This window comes from Patella vulgata, chromosome 6 (genome assembly GCF_932274485.2).
Source record: "Patella vulgata chromosome 6, xgPatVulg1.2, whole genome shotgun sequence".
Taxonomy (NCBI): domain Eukaryota; kingdom Metazoa; phylum Mollusca; class Gastropoda; family Patellidae; genus Patella; species Patella vulgata.
The window spans coordinates 33,279,404-33,298,711 of NC_065884.2; the positions used below are offsets into that span (position 1 = coordinate 33,279,404).

Genomic DNA, 19,308 nt, shown 5'->3' on the forward strand with positions numbered 1-19,308 from the left:
CATATCAGTAGTAGAAAGCACGTTCACTACTCTTTTCAAATATATAAATAATTTTCTGGTACATTTATATTTACTTGCCTTGACGTGTGTGTGTGTGTGTGGGGGGGGGGGGTATTTGAAATTAAAATGCGGGGCTTAATCTAAAATTCCGTAGATCTATACTGAAAAGTAAAGTTGATCCTCTCTTGAAATGTATTTATTATATTTTCGGCGGAATGCATATATACTTTTTAAATTAAAATTGATACAAGTTTGGTAGGCCTAGCCTTCACTGGCTGAATTAAAGATAGTGGTGGGCTGGATCGAGTGTTTAATGTCAAAATACGTGTCTTAATACGAAATTCCAGTTATTGTGTCATATATCACTGGAAAGTGGGTTTCTATTGCTCTTTAAATCTACTTGTTATTTTCTGGCACATTCATGATTACATACTTTAGAAGAGATAAAAGCATTTTTATTTTGAGCAAAGAAATGGGTTACTAAAAATAGACTACTTTCAATTCATTTTATTTATCGAAGGCTCGGATTAGCCCATACCGAGCACGTGATTTCACTGAAGTCATGGTCATCCAGCGAATTTTTAAGTGACGGCCAGCTTGATTGGCTTGATTCGCAGTTAGTGACGGGTGAGTATTCTTAGTGAAGGATGAGAAAGTGACGGCTGACTTGATCTCGGCGATTGTATTTGGGAGAATGACATTTAACTTTTATTCTCCTTTACCGTTCGGTTACAAATAATTTCTTGTAAGTATGTAAGAATTGTTTTCAACTAAGTGAAGTAAGTCATACAATATATAATTTTAGATATTCGTGTAACAGACAGTCACAGTGGTGTGTAAAAATAGGGGAGTGTGCGCCCGCCCTTGTTTAGTTTATAGTAAATTATAGTTATAGTTAACTTATTGAATTGTTCTGCTGTGGGATTGAAGTTAGCTACGAGAACATAGCTAAAAACGTTGAGATACCGACGTCCTTGTTTTTAGCTACGATTGGGTGTCTTTAGTTCCAAGTGACAAACACAATTTCTTTATTAATGCATGTAACATCTTAAAAATAAGATGATTTTATACTATTAGATTAGTGAAAATGCCCAAAGTCCCACTTCGTTATGTCCGCTTAATATTAATATTAAACAACTATAACAACAATACCTTGAAAATTCTCTATAAATTCTGTCTGTTTGTGTGCTTAATCTGTGTGTGAGTTAGTTGTATTTTACGTCAGCTTCCACCGAGGCGATATCGCAGACTGAATCTTAGTTAGTTGTTAGTTGTGTTTTACGTCCGCTTCCACCGAGGTGATATCGCAGACTGAATCTGGTCGACACTGCTTTATATAGGATCTGGCGTAGTGATCAGCTCAGGAAATAGTTCCCGTCCTCAGGTCCGACCAGTCATTACCCACAATAGTCCTCCCTGTTTTCTTTCGGGAGGCTAGCCTCTCCTCCTGGGGCTACAGAAAAACTGAAAACATAATTTTAAATTACTCACACACACCAACAGTATCTTATATACTCGTAATATTCACCCAAACACGTCCTTTCATACAACCTAAACATATACATTTATATACTAAATAACCCCTCCCAACTTAGGACAAAGTTATTTCCTCAATTTCCCCTTCCCAATCTTCGCCCCCATCCCTAATCAAAAGCAAATCACTTTGACCTACAGACGCTGCCCTTAAAAATCTCACAAAATGGGAAGGTGTCAAGAAATTAAGCATCGTACACAAACATCTCCAATACGTTAAACAAGCTGGGGAATTAATAGGAAGAAGGATAAATCTATCTCCCTCGGGGATTCTCCAGCTCGCTCACACATATCCCTCAGTGTTGAGGTTTGTGAACCGACAGCCGTTGGGCAAATACCCACCCCTATTAAAGTTCCTGACCATTGTGAATGGGGTTTCTGACAAAATTCGACATAAAGCCGACAGCGCCTCAATTCTTTTATCTAACATTTCTGGTGCACAGTCCCGTCCCACTCCCCACTGAAATACAGAGGCAAATGCCACCTTAACACAGGTAATTTTATTTTTCGGTCTCGGTCAGGACATCCATTTATCGCCTATTTTTGTTCCTGCCCCTGTCGTCTAGTTCACGGGTATTCATGGTATAACCGGGTAGGAACCCATGAAAGCGGTGCCTCCAGACGCGGGGGTTCTTCATAATAAACAGGAGCCACTGACTGTCCCCTGCTTGTACGTGTCCAGTTAGATTGGGCATTTAAACCGGCCTGAGCCTGCTGTACCCACAGCGCATATGCGACATCAGCTGGTGGTTCATTGAAGAACCTTGCGGGCGTTCTCCACAATAAATTCATACTGTAAAAGAAAAGCATACCCTGCCAATACTGTATACGTCGGTAGGCTGTATTGTTATTAGCTGTACTCCCTAACCCCCTTTTTTTGACCCACCAAAATTACCTGGGCCAGAATCCTAATTGTAATTAGGACACACATAGTCCTTATCTTCCCAGTCATCGTCAGGTTCTATTCCAACACAACGGTAGTGATACCACTCATCACACTGATCGCAACAAATCATGGGACTGCCATCGTCGGGACCCTTACATATGCAATACATTTCAATATTCCCCGTCGGACTCGGGGATGTAGAATCAGGCTTATTTTTAACCATCATGATCCATGCGGGCAACTCCTGATCTAGACATAATTTTAATCGATCATGATTCATGACACTCTCCTTTTTACTAGTTTTTATCTTAAAAAAATATGGAGTAATTACTTGGGTTATAATACCCGGACCTTTCCAAGCCAATGACAGCTTGTGTTTTTTACCTTTCTTTACCACGGTATCCAAAATATACACTACATCACCCAACATACATTCATTAACCTTTGCATGCAGGTCAAAATCTCTCTTCATATGTTCTTGGCTCACGTTTGAATTCTTTCGGGCCATTTCGCGAACCTGAGTAAATTATATAATTTAAAGTAGCTAAGTCCGTAACTCAATATCATCCAAAATCTTCGACACTGGAAACACAAATTTTTTTGCAATTTAAATCAGCATTGGTGTTGTGATCTTACCTGGAAAAGATGGGCTTATGATATCCATAATGCGTTTCAGCGCCATTTGTAACAAGGTGCTCAAAGAATGAGGCTAGACATATTCCACAAGTCATGTCAAACGGTGATATCATGTTCTTATTTGGAGAACATGCGCAATAAATAATATCTGTGTTGACTGGAATAACCAGACGCTAGAAACTGACTTGAGGTTGAGACTTCTGGCGTATTTCGTCGAACATAACTGATGACAATTCACAGTAAAACGGACACGATTGAATGTAAAACAGTTTATATAAATTCATATTACATTATTATATGTGTTGCGACCCATTTGTGCCAATTTCTAGGTCCAAAATATTAGCGATTTAGCTCCTTTAAGATTGACTACTCTTGAATAGGTTGAACTGCGTTACAAAGCCTGAATCCCATTTTAGTAAATTGAAATAAACCGTACTTAGTTAAGAATGCGTTTTTATACGCCTACATGGAAATGTGGTAGTATATGGCCGTCGCGGCCGTCCGTCGGTCCATCCGTCGTCCGCAATTTCTTGTTGACACTCTACAGACTACATTTATCATCTGATTTTTTTTAAATTGATATATGTTGTTTGCATTAGTGAGATGAAGAAGCCTGTTTAATTTCTTCTGGAGTTATGGCCCTTGTTTCACTTTGTTGTACCTTGTGAATGCTCGAACGACAAAAGTTATCATTAAATCTGTATGAAATTAAAATGTACAAAAGTTATTATCCGATCTGTATGAAATTTATATGTATTGTTTAAATTAGTAAAATGAACAAGCCTATTGAGTTTCAGAAAATTTCTGTTAATTACCTCTAGAGTTAAGCCCTTGTTTCACTTTGTTGAAACTTGTGAACGCTTGAACAACAAAAGTTATCACTAAATCTGTATGAAATTCATATGCATCATTTAAATTAGTGAAATAAAGAAGCCTATTGAATGTCAGCAATTTCCATCAATTACTTCTAGAGTTATGGCCCTTGTTTTACTTTGTTGAACCTTGTGAACGTTAGAACAACAAAAGTTATCATCCGACCTGTATGAAATTTACATGCATTATTTGAATTAGAAAAACGAAAAAGCCTATCGAATTTCAAAAATTTCTGTAGATTACTTCCAGAGTTACGGCCCTTGTTTTAGTTTTTAGAACCTTGTGAACCCTCAAACGACGAAAATTATAATGTCATCTGTATGGAATTGTCTATTAAATTCTCCCTAATTACCTACAAAAGAATAAATATGCGACAACCCTTGTCGACCACTAAGACGATTTAGCTGCTGTGAGTGTATGTTTTGTTGCCTGGCAACCTATCTTTTTTCCTATCTTACTTTTTAAGTAGAATTTGCCAGTATGCCGAATTAGCATCCAGTTTTCTGTAATCAATACACCAACGCACTGTTCCGTCTTTTTTGCGGATTAAAACGGGAGGTGGCGCCCATGCTGAGCTTGACGGCTGAATAACTTTAGAGTCTAACATCTTTTTTAAATGTGCTTCCTCCCCTACGAAAAAAATAGGAACTCTGTGTAAGTTTTGTTTAATGAGTTTTGAATCTTTGGTTTCTATAGTGTGCTCCAGAAAGGTAAAATTCCCCAAATCAAATTGATCTTTGGCAAATACGCCTTGGTATTCAACAAGTAACTTAGACAATTTAAATTGGTCAACTGGAGCTAACAGTCCTTTTGATCTGTCATATAAATCTATTAAATGCTCTGGAATTTTAAGTGAACCAACGTTACTATCATTCACTACATCCATCTCTAACATTTCAAAACGTCATTTACATTAAATTTTACTGCCTTGCCAACAGCTTGATTAGTCTCTAATACAATCATTTCTTGTGACGGGTTGATTAAACATATGCTAGGAAATTCCGTTTCGACGTGAGAATGAGCAGGTTGAGCTACATGTATCAACAAATTAGGATGATTTATGGGTTCTATAATATATCGCGATAGGCTTTTATTTAAAGTATGTCGCACACACGCTACAGTTAACGGTGGTATAAGGGTTCGTTTCACAACAGCATCATCAGCGTGTTTGTTACATTCATCGTTTTCGCTATATATCAAGTCAAAAACATCTTGCCAATTTGTAACTTGTCCGTTAGCATATCAATTCGGACTTTATTTGTGCGCATAAAATCTAATCCTAGCAACATGTCGTCTTCAATTGGAGCGACATACAAATGATCTAGTTCCATTTGGAAAGATCCAAGATCTACTACAGCGGGACCAACGATAAAACCTTGAAAATCCATTTCGCGGCTAGCAGTATACAACTTAACATCGATAATTTTTGGCGTTTTTTTCTTAAAGATACATTATGGGAGATTTTAATAGAGAGTTGACCATTCTTGCTATAACAGTTCAAAAATAGATGATGAAAGAAGAATATATTGAAAATTTCAGTCAAATTACTTTATTCTGAATAAAGTTATCACCATTGTAATTTTTGACTAGAAATAGGAGTCAACTCTCTCTTCACCGTCTCCGAGAATGGCCGATTGTTTGATTGACAGGCGTTAACTCCACCTACATAATCTCGATTATCAAGTAACGTTTTCAATGGCTGTGGTACCGTTAGCATATTCGGTTTGAGACGGGGTTGCAATTCAGTTCGTATCACATTTATTTTTACTACAAATTAAAAATAAGACTTTTAAGATAAGAAGCGAAAGTTTGAAAGGAATGAGCCAAATCAATGAGGCATAATTATAGCCGACTTCTTGTTAGCCTGCATGTACTCTTGTACTGTAACTGGTGTGGTAGGCCTACGTAACTCCCGAAGCAGACAAATAGGAAACTGATCCAATGGTGCAGCAATTCAACTGGGGTGATGCGATGTTATCAATTTCCATAATTATTCTGTAAACGCAATAGACAAAAAAGCGTATAATACCGACATCCAAACTCTCATTTTAACCACAGCTAAACATAATATCAAGGCCGTATATATTGAACTTTCAATCAAATTGATTGACATACGGCCTCGCTTTTTTCGGGAACTGAAATAGCTTTAAATTGAGAGTATGGATAAAACAAGATCACTGTAAAAATTTCTGTGAATGCAGCTGGTTCATTCTTTATGTGCATTGGGTTGAATTTAGTTTGTAAAAACAGGTTGCTGTATTCACACACTGAATTAGCACCAGGTCGATTGTGCGCTTTGCGAATTCTGGCGATCATGTTAAATTAATCAGAAATTTTATCGTTCGATCAGGGGGCAACTGTAAAAAAAATGCAAACAGCAACTGGGGGGTGGGGTGGGTCTGTCAGCCGAAAAAAGTGCATGAAAAAGTGCATTTCCGCGTAAGAAAATTGGGTGGTCTAACTGAGTTCTGCAAGAAAAAAAGCATTTACGGGTAAGAAAATTGGGTGGTCTAACAGAGTTGGGCAAGAAAAAAAGCATTTCCGGGTAAGAAAATTGGGTGGTCTAACAGAGTTCTGAAAGAAAAAAAGCATTTCTGGGTAAGAAAATTGGGTGGTCTAATGGGTCCCTGCAAGAAAATTGTATCAAACGGGATACGAAGTGTTTCAGTTCATATCAATAACAACTCCATCAAAATAGAATCGTATGACCGTTTTTACCGAGGTGTGTCGAATTAGTGGTCGAATCCAAGCGAAGATAAATTCAATTTTAAAATGCTGGTAAATAAATTATGAAAGAAATTGCTATTCGAATATTTCAAATAAAATATTTTTAAAAAGATTAGATTAGCCTTAGTGTGGCCTTTTTGACCGGTAGTGCCAGTCTTGAATGAATTAGTTACGGCCTGTTAACCGAGACTACACAGGGATAACTCTTGGCAACAACCGGCGACAATGATGGCTACACTTTCGAAGTTTTGATAACCTTAACATGGGTGAGTTTTTAGCCTTTATTATTTTATTTGCAGACCGTCAACACAATTTTATTGCTAGTTCTTGTTCAGAGAAGAGCAGTTCTTGCATACACCCCTCAGAATACCCTATAAAACTATGTGATGCCTAGGATTCAAGTGGTTGCTATGTATATCGTTCTGACGTGTTGTCAATCATTGTCATTGTCAATTTTAGCATAATTTCCCATTATCCTAGGTCCAAATCAGCTGCTATTTCACCTCCCCTAGTGACTATATTTTCAAACAATTTCTTGAGACTAATGACTCATTATCAGGCGGATCATGTTATTCAGAATTTGGGCAAACTTTGATTTAAATTGTCCACTTTAAAGTAAACACTGCAGAGACTCCCAGAGTGCAAAAAAACAAAACAAAATTTTCAACACTGTTTAGTTACGAATAATTTATGATGCCTGTTTATGACTGATTTTCTTCTGTTTTATATATTTCAGAGATGTGTTTGGATGAAGTTTGAAAATAGTGTGATGGTCATTTGAGCAGAATTTCTTGAAGATATTTGTCAATAAAGATTTGGGTTGAGGAAGATGGCTGAGCACAAAATGAAAAAAAAGTACACTGTAATATTTATTATATACGCAGTTATTCGCCTTGCTAAAACAGAGGAGTTATATATTGTCCAATCGACAGTGTCTAATCCACCAACCAAAATGCAAGATTCACAAGCATGTTACAATGCTGTGTCGATACTGTTTTTTTCCCTGTCTCGGAGGTGGTGTTTGGTAACTATGTTTTTAGGACAATTGTGATACTTAAGTGAATGGTGAACTTTGTGTCGTAAGGTGACGACTGTGATTAACTTTATAGTGAACTTTAAAGTGAACTTTAATGTCGTGAAAACCCATGCTTTCTAACATGGCAGATCTCCATAGACATCGTGAACTCTGTGAACCGTGAACTCTGTGAACCATGAACTCTGTGAACTGTGAATTCCGTGACTCGTGAACTCTAATTATTGAATTAGAACTGTCAACAAAGAAAGCTGTCAACTTGTTTGTTTGTACTGTAACTCCTGTTTCTTGTATATGTTTATTTACATAAATATTCATTAATATTTCAAAGCCTTATCATTTCATTCAAGTGTTATCCCGTGATTTGATCGACTGTTGTCCTGTCAATTTGGTTTGCCAGCCCACTCCAAATAAACACGTCGTGTGGAGAGGGTTAACATCTTTTTTACCTACAACACCGCAGCATGCCGAGATGAGATTTGGGTAATCTTTTACTTCTTCACACTCTGGTCAAAATTGGTCAACCTGTGATCAGTAGATTTGAGTGGATATGGGAAAGCACAATAAATGAATAGGTACAAACCTAAGTTCATATATTTTAGCCTGTCTCTGCATATGGGCAGTCTTAGACTATCTTTGCTAATAATTCAGACTCAGAATTTTGTCAAACATCAACTCAATATAAATACTGTATTTATAACATATCGTCTTGTCATTTGTTCTATTGCTCAGCCTTTAGTAGTTAGGTATTGCACATACTTTTGGGTGGTCTTAAATGAGATATTTCAAGAAACACATTTTCTTGCACAAGATTTTAGGGTGGTCTAATAGGCAACTGTGAGGAACACATTTTCTTGCGCATGATTTTTGGGTGGTCAATTAAGCAACTGTGAAGAACACATTTTATTGCGCAAGATTTTAGGGTGGTGTTTCTAAAAAATGATGGTGCATATTTTTTTACGCAAGATTTTAATGGGTGGGTGGTCTACCCAGGTCCAGTGCATATTTTTCGACTTGACGTATGATGTTTTTTTTACTACTGCCCCCCTGTTCGATCATTTCTGTTTCATCTTGTCCAAAATCTTGAATTCGGGTGTACACATCAAAGTGTGATGTAGGTTCCAAAAGCAGAAAAAATACTGTTATATTTTGGAATAGTTTCTAGTTTTGTTACTATTATGGACATTTTATGTTTAATACTTAAATTTTTGTCCTGCTATAATCTAATGGGGGCTTTAATACGTATATTTTTATACAGCTGGTCTCCTTAAGGTGGAAACCTATATTCCACAGAACAATGAGTGATGAAGTAGATAATTCATGAGTTTCATTATTAAAAAGATAATGTTTTTTTGTAACAAATTTTGGCTCAAGTGGGATGACGTGTATATTTGTAAGTACTGGTTTTTGCGCATTTGGGGGACCCGATTCAATCTGCTATACCGCTGCAATTGTTACAATGTAGCGATTTTTTTTTTTTTTTTTAGTTTTCAGTTTATCTCGGTTTTCAGCCTGAAACTTCAGAAAAAAATCATGTTTTTCGTAACAAATTTCGGCTGAGGTGCTATGAGGTGTATATTTGTAAGTACTATTTTTAGCGTATTAGGGAGACCCGATTAAATCTACTGTATCAGCCTGAAATTTCTGACGTGTATATTTGTAATTACTAGTTTTTGCGCATTTGGGGGACCCGATTCAATCCAATCTTCTATACCGCTGCAATTGTTACAATATAGCGATTTTTTTTTTTTTAATTTTCAGTTTATCTAGGTTTTCAGCCCGAAACTTCGGGAAAAAATCATGTTTTTCGTAACAAATTTTGGCTGAGGTGTTATGACATGTATATTTGTAAGTACTATTTTTAGCGCATTAGGGAGACCCGATTTAATCTACTGTATCAGCCCGAAATTTCTGAAAAAAAAATCATCTTTTTCGTAATAAATTTCGGCTGAGGTATTACATATATGACGTGAATATTTGTAAGTACTATTTTTAGCACATTAAGGAGACACGATTTAATCTACTGTATCCCTGAAATTTTTACAATATAGTGATTTTTTTAAAATTTCAATGGGTTATCTCGGTTTTCAGCCCGAAATTTCTGAAAAAATCCATATATGAAAAAAATCGATTTTTCTGCCCGATGAGTATTGATCTCGCACTTCGCCGTGTAAATTGCAAGAAGCTTTGATGACGTTGGTTCGATGTAACGTCATTTTGGTGAAGTTGTCGAAAATATCCTTTAGTTTTCATGTTAACAAAATAAAATGCCAAAAATCCCATTCCTTTTTGGTATTTTTCAACGTGCGACAGTTGATTAGTGTAATAAATGTGCTTGATCACTTTTCTATGAATGCAACTGGTTCAGTCGTTATGCGCATTCGGTGGAATTTATTTTGCAAAAACAGGTTGCTGTATTCTCGTAACAGGTCGATTGTGTGCTTTGCGACTTCTGGTGATCCTATGCAATCTAATTGGGAATTTTATCGTTTCATTTTTGTTTCTTCTTCCGCAAAATCTTAAATTCGCATGTACACATCAAAATGTGATGTCGGTTCCGAAAGCACAAAACTACTGCTATATTTTGGAATAGTTTCTAGATGTTGTTAATATAACAGACAGGAAAGAGTGTTTATATGGACGTTTTATGTTTAATACTTAACGGGGATTTGGTGGCCAAATAGTGAACACGTGCACGCTGTATCATTAGGTCTGTCATTTAGTCAACTGCCGTGGTTTCAATTTCCCAGTTGTAAGTGATAAGAAGTAGGGTCGCTTGTCGGTTCCGAAAGCACAAAACTACTGCTATATTTTGGAATAGTTTCTAGATGTTGTTAATATAACAGACAGGAAAGAGTGTTTATATGGACGTTTTATGTTTAATACTTAACGGGGATTTGGTGGCCAAATAGTGAACACATGCACGCTGTATCATTAGGTCTGTCATTTAGTCAACTGCCGTGGTTTCAATTTCCCGGTTGTAAGTGATAAGAAGTAGGGTCGCTTGTCCAACCTCGGAGGTTTTCTCTTGGTCCTCCGGTTTCCTCCCACAGCTAAAAACAACTATGCGCAAGCTGGTCTCCTTAAGGTGGAAACATATATTCCATAGAACAATGAGTGATAAAATTGATAATTCATTGGTTTCATTATTTACAAAAATAATTTTTTTTTTTAACAAATTTTTGTCTAAAGTGTGATGACGTGTATATTTGTAAGTGCTATTTTTGGGCGCATTAGCGCGACCCGATTTAATCTACTGTACCGCTGCAATTTTTATAATATAGCGATTTATTTTGATTTTTCAATGGCTTGCTTTTAAGGTTATCTTGGTTTCCAGTCCGAAATTTGGAAAAAATCGATAAATTAAAAAAAATTGATTTTTCTGCCCGATGAGTTCTGATCTCGCACTTCGCCGAGTAGTTGCAAATAGCTTTAAAGACGTGAGGCTGACATTACGTCATTTTGGTGAAGTTATTGAAAATATCCTTTTGCCTTCAATTCAACAAAATAAAATTTCCGAAATCCCATGACTTTTTGGCCTTTCCAACCAGTCTTCAAACATCAATCATTATAAATATTCAATCTTTTTTTCGGGAATTGAAACAGCTTTAAATTGAGAGTATGGATAAAATGTGAATGCAGCTGGTTCATTCTATATGCGCATTGGGTTGAATTTAATTTGCAAAAACAGGTTGCTGTATTCACGCACTGAATTAGCACCGGGTCGATCATGTGAAAATTAATCGGAAATTTTATCATTCAATCAAATTCTGTTTCATCTTGCCCAAAATCTGGAATTCGGGTGTACACATCAAAGTGTGATGTAGGTTCCAAAAGCAGAAGAAAAATACTGTTATATCTTGGAGTAGTTTCTAGTTTTGTTACTGTAATGGACAGGAAAACGTGTTTATATGGACAATTTATGTGTAATACTTAAATTTTTGTCCTGCTATAATCTGATGGGGGGCCTTAATGCGTATTTTTTTATACAGCTAGTCTCCTTAGATGGAAACCTATATTCCACAGAACAATGAGTGATAAAGTAGATAATTCATGAGTTTCATTATTAAAAAGATAATGTTTTTTGTAACAAATTTTCATGTGGACGTATATTGTCGTCGCCCCCATCTGTCCATCCGCCCCTCCACAGTTGTTTGTGAAAAATCACGTTTTTAGCCTGTGAACACTGTAGAGGTCACAATTTTTATCCGATTTTGTTTAAATTTATAATATAGGTTTGTAACCCACAAATCTTGTTTCCCTTTCGATATTCTCGCATCTCAGACGATAACTTCCTAAATTATTTCCCCTGATTGTATGAAAAAGCACGTTTTTAGCTTGTGGTCCCTCTAGAGGTCACAATTATTATTCGATTTAAAAAAGAAAAGAAAAAAAAAAAGTTTCAATATCACCGTTACACCCTAATGATGGTTGAGTTCGAATTCTGTGAAAATCGAACCAAAACTGCCGGATAAAATGGCCGCCACTCGTATGCAAATAGTGTAAAAATATGGTATATCAATGTCGTGGACCCTCTAGAGGCCACATTTTTGAACCGATTTTGATACAACTTTAAATTTATCTTTAAATCACAGAGATCTTGGTTCCTATCAATATTCGCCCATATTAGATCGTAACTTCCTAAATTATGGCCCTTGATTTTACGAAAAATTGCGTTTTTAGCTTGTGTTCCCTCTAGAGGTCGCAATTTTTAGCCTATTTAAAATTTTTTTTTAGAATATATCACCATTACACCCTGATCATTGGTGAGTGTGGATTTCGTAAAAATTGGACCCAAACTGCCAGACAAAATGGCCGCCCCTCCTGCGCATATAGTGTAAAAGTATGGTAAATCAATTTTGAACTTTTTTTGATGAAACTTTGAATTTATTTTTATATCACAAAGATCTTGGCTCCTTTCGATAACCGCGTATATCTGAACTTAACTTTCTGGATTATGGACCCTGATTGTTCGAAATATCACGTTTTTAGCTTGTGGTCCCACTAGAAGTCACAATTTGTATTCCATTTTAAAAAACGTTTTTAAAACATTGTTACCTTTACACATCAATGAAGGTTGAGTTCGAATTTCGTAAAAATCTGATCGAAACTGTCGGACAAAATGGCCGCTCCTTAACTGATTTTGATTAAACTTAAAATATGTTTATATCCCGAAGATTTAGGTTCCTGTAGATATTCATGCATATCGGACCATAACTTCCTGGATTATGGCCCCAGATTGTACGAAAAATCGCTTCTTTTTAATTTTAGCTTGCTGTCTATCTATGTCTTGCCAAATTTAGGCGCATCTTGCATGGCAACCGCTTGTTTGAATTGTGTATGTAAAGTTTATCATTCTAAGCAACCAATTTCAGCTGAAATTTTTATTTTGACGCGTCTCAGCCGACATGCACGCGCGAAGACATCACGCTTCTGGCAAAGTAATTAAACACGCCAAATACGAATTTTCAAGGCCTTTCTTCTGAAGTCTTTAAGTTGTGTGAAACAACAGAAGAGATAGGTATGTTATATATCAGTGCTTTCCTTATGTTTACACCATTATGTTTGATACAATTTAATAAGATTTGAGTGACTGAATATGATTTCGTAAATTGATAAAAGTTATCTTTATTTTCACCGATTGGTGTAATTCCGTCCCGCTAAGTATATTTATTTTTCTAAAAATGTTAATATTGGGCATATCTCTATAAAACTCATTTCCTATGTGGGAACGCATGCCAGTATTGAAGTATGTTCTAAAAATTTTCTCATCACAAATATAATTCGTGACAGAATTACATGTTTCTTTCGTGACGGAATTACAATTTTTTTTTGAAATTCAAGCATTTTAGTAAGTATGGAATTTTATTGCATTATATAGTTTCATATATTCTTTGAGTTATAGCCACACCTACAGCATAGAGACAGCATATACGAAAATAAATATTTAAATCAGCTGTAAATCGGGTGGATTATGATAATGTTGATAAGGAACAGACGGGAAATCTGAGATTTGTCATGTTACCAAAACAGCTCAACTATTTAAGAAAAAGAAATAGATTGACTGTTTAAAATCACAGAATGGGCAATGCCAATGATGGAATGTGGGTGCATTTTGTGCTGTGACTGGATATCACATAAAACCGCGAAGTCAATATAAAATGAAGAAACCTGAGAGGAATGTTTGCTCCAAATGGATTTTGCAGAAAATTTCACATATATATAGCTAGGCGAGATCCAATCCACGCATTGGAAGCAACGTCGAGTGATGATCCTATATCAATATTTTCACTTGCTTCGTCTGTACCGCAATATTAGATTGTGCGCATTCAGACTCATGTTGCCGCGAGGGTCACAAAATATAAAAAAAATATACATAAAGACGCCTTAATGCGTATATTATGCAAACATATACATATGTCCCCTTAATGAGTATATTATGCAAAATATACAAAAAGTCGCATTAATGCGTATATTATGCAAAAAATATACATATGACATAAGGTCACCTTAATGCGTATATTATGCAAAAATATACATATATGTCGCCTTAATGCGTATATTATGCAAAAATATACATATGTCGCCTTAGTGCGTATATTATGCAAAAATATATATGAAGTCGCCTTGATGCGTATGTAACAGTTACAAAATATTAAGGCAACCAAAATTTTTGTATATTTTTTAATTTTTTTTTTTCTATGAACAAAACTTCAGGAAATTGTAAAACAAAGGGTACAGTACCCAAAAAAGTATTTTCTGCTATAAAATATGGAAAACTGTAGATTATGCAAATTGTCCCCCTAAGGTGGAAAATATAGTGTGGTCGCCTTAATGCGGAAATCAGATATATATATATATATATATATATATATAATATGACATTATTTATGAATAGTCCCAAGACGGACGAAAAGTACTTTAAAATGTTATTAAACCAGTGTTGAAACCAGTTTGTGTCGGCATACCTTTTTTATCTTTTCATCATTTACCGTGAAACAAAGTAGTGCAGCTTTGCGGTTGTGCTAATAATTTTGGATGTACCCGTATATATATATATATAATTTTTTCTCACTAATCTGTTAATTTTCTGATGCTTATTACTTTGTAAATAATTTATTTCCATATATCATAACAGCGATATCACTTCGGTAGAAGCGGACTTTAAATAACAGTATTTCACACACACACACGACATAGCTATACACAGTTTAGTTTTCTGTAGCGCGACCATGACCCAATTATCTTTTCTGATGCCCATCGTCTCTGCTTTCACCTCGAGAACATTAACCTCGATAATACAGCCAGAAATATGCCCATGACACACATAAACGCAAAGGCCCCAAGCTCGATGGGAAGCCTGGACTCAGGGTCAAAGTCGAGGTCAAAAGTCGGGGTCACCGCTGGTTAGCATTGACCTTCGTATTGACAACGCCCACTGACTTCCTTTCAAACATGGGCCCTCTGAGTCTGACCATTTTCTGAAGAAGCAGTGTGTGACAGGACCCAGGTAATGGTCGATTGTCCAAGCCAAGGTGGTTGCCTTTTAAAATGGTTACGGAGTGCAGGTTGTAAGTCAAGATCAAATGTCCAAAAACGACGAAAATTTTGAGTTTAGTTTTCTGTAGTGCCACCTTAGCCCACGACTTTGACACAATTATATTTTCTGAAGCACATCGTCTCTGCTTTCACCTCGAGCATTAACCTCGATAATACAGCAATAAATATGGCCATGACACGCATAAACGCAAAGGCCCCAAGCTCGATACGAAATTTGAAGACGGGGTCAAAGTCAAGGTCACGACGATATTCACACGTAAAGGCCAATCCAACTGGTCAACACCAAATAGTCGTTTATAGAAATTGGTGGCCTAGAACAAAAATTAAAATGTACGAAAATTATTATTATCATCAACTACAGCGTTAGAAAGGAATCACAGTGTGTCGGAACCCGTCTTAGTGTCTTGTTATTTGAGTCTAAATAGTCAACAAGCAAAATGGCGTCAAAATCGGATAAACTTTCCCTCGTTAGAAGCTAAACTAGGGTAAAATAAAAAAAATTATAGACCCATGAACATTCCTTGAAAATTTCAAGTCTCTAGGATCACTGTTATAGAGAGAGAGAGAGAGAGAGAGAGAGAGAGAGAGAAATGGGGTTTAACATCCACTCCACACAAACTAGGTCATTTCGGGACTAACATGGTTTATTTTATTTTGTTAATTCGCTTGCACGTAGAGGTCTTTAGCAGTGGGAGGAAACCGGAGGACCCGGAGAAAACCCACAAGGTTGACAATCACAGGAACTAGTAGAGGTACGTTACTGAAATAGTAATAGTACCCATTATTATGTGTAGGTATGTGATTTATGTTATCTGTGGAAATATCGAAATAGTTGTATATACATGTATTTGAAATGAATTCCGGTAGTCTTGTAAATAAATACACCTACAACGCATTCACCGGGTCTGTGGAGATAGTAATTCATTAAATATTAATGTGTATTATACATTTAAAATAAATTAGTTTTGTGGGAGGATTTAATTCAAAATGTAAGTAAATACAATTACTTTAAAACACCAAAAATCACCAGAATTCACTTTGAGAAAATCAGAATTCGCTCCCAAAAAGTTGTACTTTACATTAAATCCTCCCATAAAACTAAATGTATAATACATATTAATATAATGAATAACTATTTTTATTTCTGCACCGACCCGATGAAGGTGTTGTAGGTGTATTATTTCAAAGACTACCGGAATTCTTTTCAAATATATGTTAACGTATGTTACATTGTCTAATGAATAACTATTTCGCTCTTTCCACTGAATACATAAAATACACGGCCACACACAATAAAGTTATGAGTTACCTCGCTGTAGTTATCATTATTCAATGGAATTCATTTGAAAACTAAACTACTACTACTTGTCTCAATAGGCGTACATGTGTGTGAAATAACTTTATCTAACGCCTGCTTCCACCGAGGTGATATCGCAGACAATGCAATCAAACTATTTATATCATTTTATGCCCCAGAGTAGCCCACAGACGGGCGTTGCCATGCATGTCTGTATTTTGTGTGTAATGTGGTATCAACACATGAGGTGTTGATTTAAGGAATAATCAGTATAAGACGTTACTTGATTGGTTTATTATTATCAAGTTAATTTTGACATTTTACATGGGATACTGCTGCATTCTAATCATATTGTCTTTCCCCGAGTTGACCATCTGGAAATATCATTTTAACCGCCTCGCTAGACATATTATTAACGATCTAGTTTTTGACTGGTTTTTATGGCATTTTTTTTTTATTTCTTTCAATTTCTCACAACAGATACATTCTAGTATTAATATCAATGCAAAATATAAGTAAATACAATTAGACGGAGAGAAATAAAAAAACTACCGAGAACAAATTGCAAAAGAATTTCTTTCACTGGAATCTAGTAAAGGGATGTCTAAAGGACTCCCAACTCAAAATTGTCCGCTAAAACCCTGTAGCATTTTTCATGATTAGCATAAATCCAAGATGGCCGCCAATTGCACTTTCTGGAATCCATATCTTGGAAACGGCTCGTTTTAGAGCAATAAATGTATTATCATTACATACAAAAGTGGTATCAACGAATCGGAAAATAAAATTATCACAACGCCAGCAGGTCATGGTCTGACGTCACAATGACGTCATGACGTCACGCTGCCGTTATTTTGACGTCAAAACACTGCTTTGATACTGAATAAGCGAGTTTGACGTGAGTTCTGATGTCTTAGGGAACTCAGAATAAGCGGGCTGTGACCTAGTTTGTTTTTGTGACACTGACTGATTGGACTGGAATCCAATCTGGTGATTGGCTTGGAATCCAGTCTGGGTTTTCCTCAGACATTTGATGTTTTCTTTTGCTAATTTTGCGAAAAGAGTCGTATTTCGCCATGAATACGTGCATAATTTGCGGGAATAACCTAAATAATGGTGGGGATGTTGTCAAGCTCTTATGATTGGCTTGGAATCCAATCTGGGTTTTCCCAAGATATTTGAAACTTTTTTTTTGCTAGTTCTGTGAAAAGAGTTGTATTTTGCCATGGATACGTGCATAATTGGCGGCAATAACCTAAATAATAGTGGGGATGTTGTTAAACTCTGGTGATTGACTTGCAATCCAGTCTGGGTTTTCCCCAGATATTTGAAACTTTTTTTGCTAATTTTGTGAAAAGAGCCGTATTTCGCCATGAAGACGTGCATACGTGCATAATTGGCGGCAATAACCTAAATAATAGTGGGGATGTTGTTAAACTCTGGTGATTGACTTGCAATCCAGTCTGGGTTTTCCCCAGATATTTGAAACTTTTTTTGCTAATTTTGTGAAAAGAGCCGTATTTCGCCATGAAGACGTGCATAATTTGCGACAATAACCTAAATAATGGTGGGGATGTTGTCAAGCTCACCACCAAGGGATCGAATGTAATCAGTCAGACTGCTCAGCTTCACCAGTTATTTCGGTCACCCCTAATGCTCATGTGCATGCACAGTGCAGATAGAATTTCACTCACCAGATTGGATTCCAGTCCAGTCAGTCAGTGTCACAAAAACAAACTAGTTCTCAGCCCGCTTATTCTTAGTCAAACCTGCTTATTAGGTATCAAAGAAGTTAGTCCGGTCGTCAAACATCAATATTTCGAGTGAATCTGGAAATTGTCTATAAAGTTTTTTTTAGGATTGATTTTAGTAGCCTATGGTTTCCTCTTTCAGAATCTGCCGGGTGAACTCCGGTCACCCTTGAGCGTTTTGCGAAATTCAAGATGGCGTCCAAGACGACCGCCATTTCAAATAATCCCCCATAACTTCCATAGTATTTATTCTAGGACGATAATTTTTGGGTCTAAACGTATGTTACTCGGGTCATAGAAAACACTGAAATCATTCATTATGTTGTGGGGTGATTAGATAATAGTAAAATCTAAAATGCCAGACAATATGGCCCTTAACTCGTTATTTCACCAAGCCAAACTATATCTAGAGACAAACTACATATTTCTGGGTAAAGGAGCATATGATTGATGTGATAACATCACATACATGCCTATTGGGGGCTACAGGGTCACATGGGCCTGCCCTGAAAAGGGGGGCACAAGCTGTTTTGTGAAAATTTAAACAAACAAATTCTACCCACAAAACACGAAAATAACCCCCACAAAACTAGGCAATATTCAGTTTAATCCTTTGGTCGTATTTCTGGCTGCAACCTAAGACAGTACAAGCACAAAATACTGATCATTCTAAGCCATCCGTAGTGCATCTACAAGCAAACGTACTGCATGAGGTGTCATTTTTGTATCCGCATCTGATGAGACACATGCCAGACCCCAGAGCAAGTTGGCCGGTTGAAGTGTTATCAATTTAGTATCCTTCATCCAGCAATGACTTGTTGATGAGCTCTTTTTACGTTACCTGTAAATGCATCATTCATTGAGCAAGACTACCATGTTTGAGTGGGGATGATGACGTTTAGATGTTCATACCCACCAGCGTGTTTCAGGCAACGATTTGCTAGAAGTCTGTCCATAACAAGCTGACATAAATACATGTACAGTGGCCTGTGTAAGCACCGATTCTACTACT

At 36.4% G+C, this 19,308-nt stretch overlaps 1 protein-coding gene across 2 annotated transcripts in view; it reads left to right on the top strand.

Annotated features, from left to right (window-relative positions):
- Window positions 1-630: 630 nt before the first annotated feature.
- The window catches only part of LOC126825420 (phosphatidylinositol 4-phosphate 3-kinase C2 domain-containing subunit alpha), a 684,289-nt gene continuing 665,611 nt past the window's right edge, over window positions 631-19,308 (top strand). For both annotated transcript variants that reach the window (XR_008788423.1, XM_056101571.1), the window contains exon 1: window positions 631-745. The gene's annotated coding sequence lies outside the window, so the exon portion shown is untranslated. The remainder of the gene's footprint in view (window positions 746-19,308) is intronic.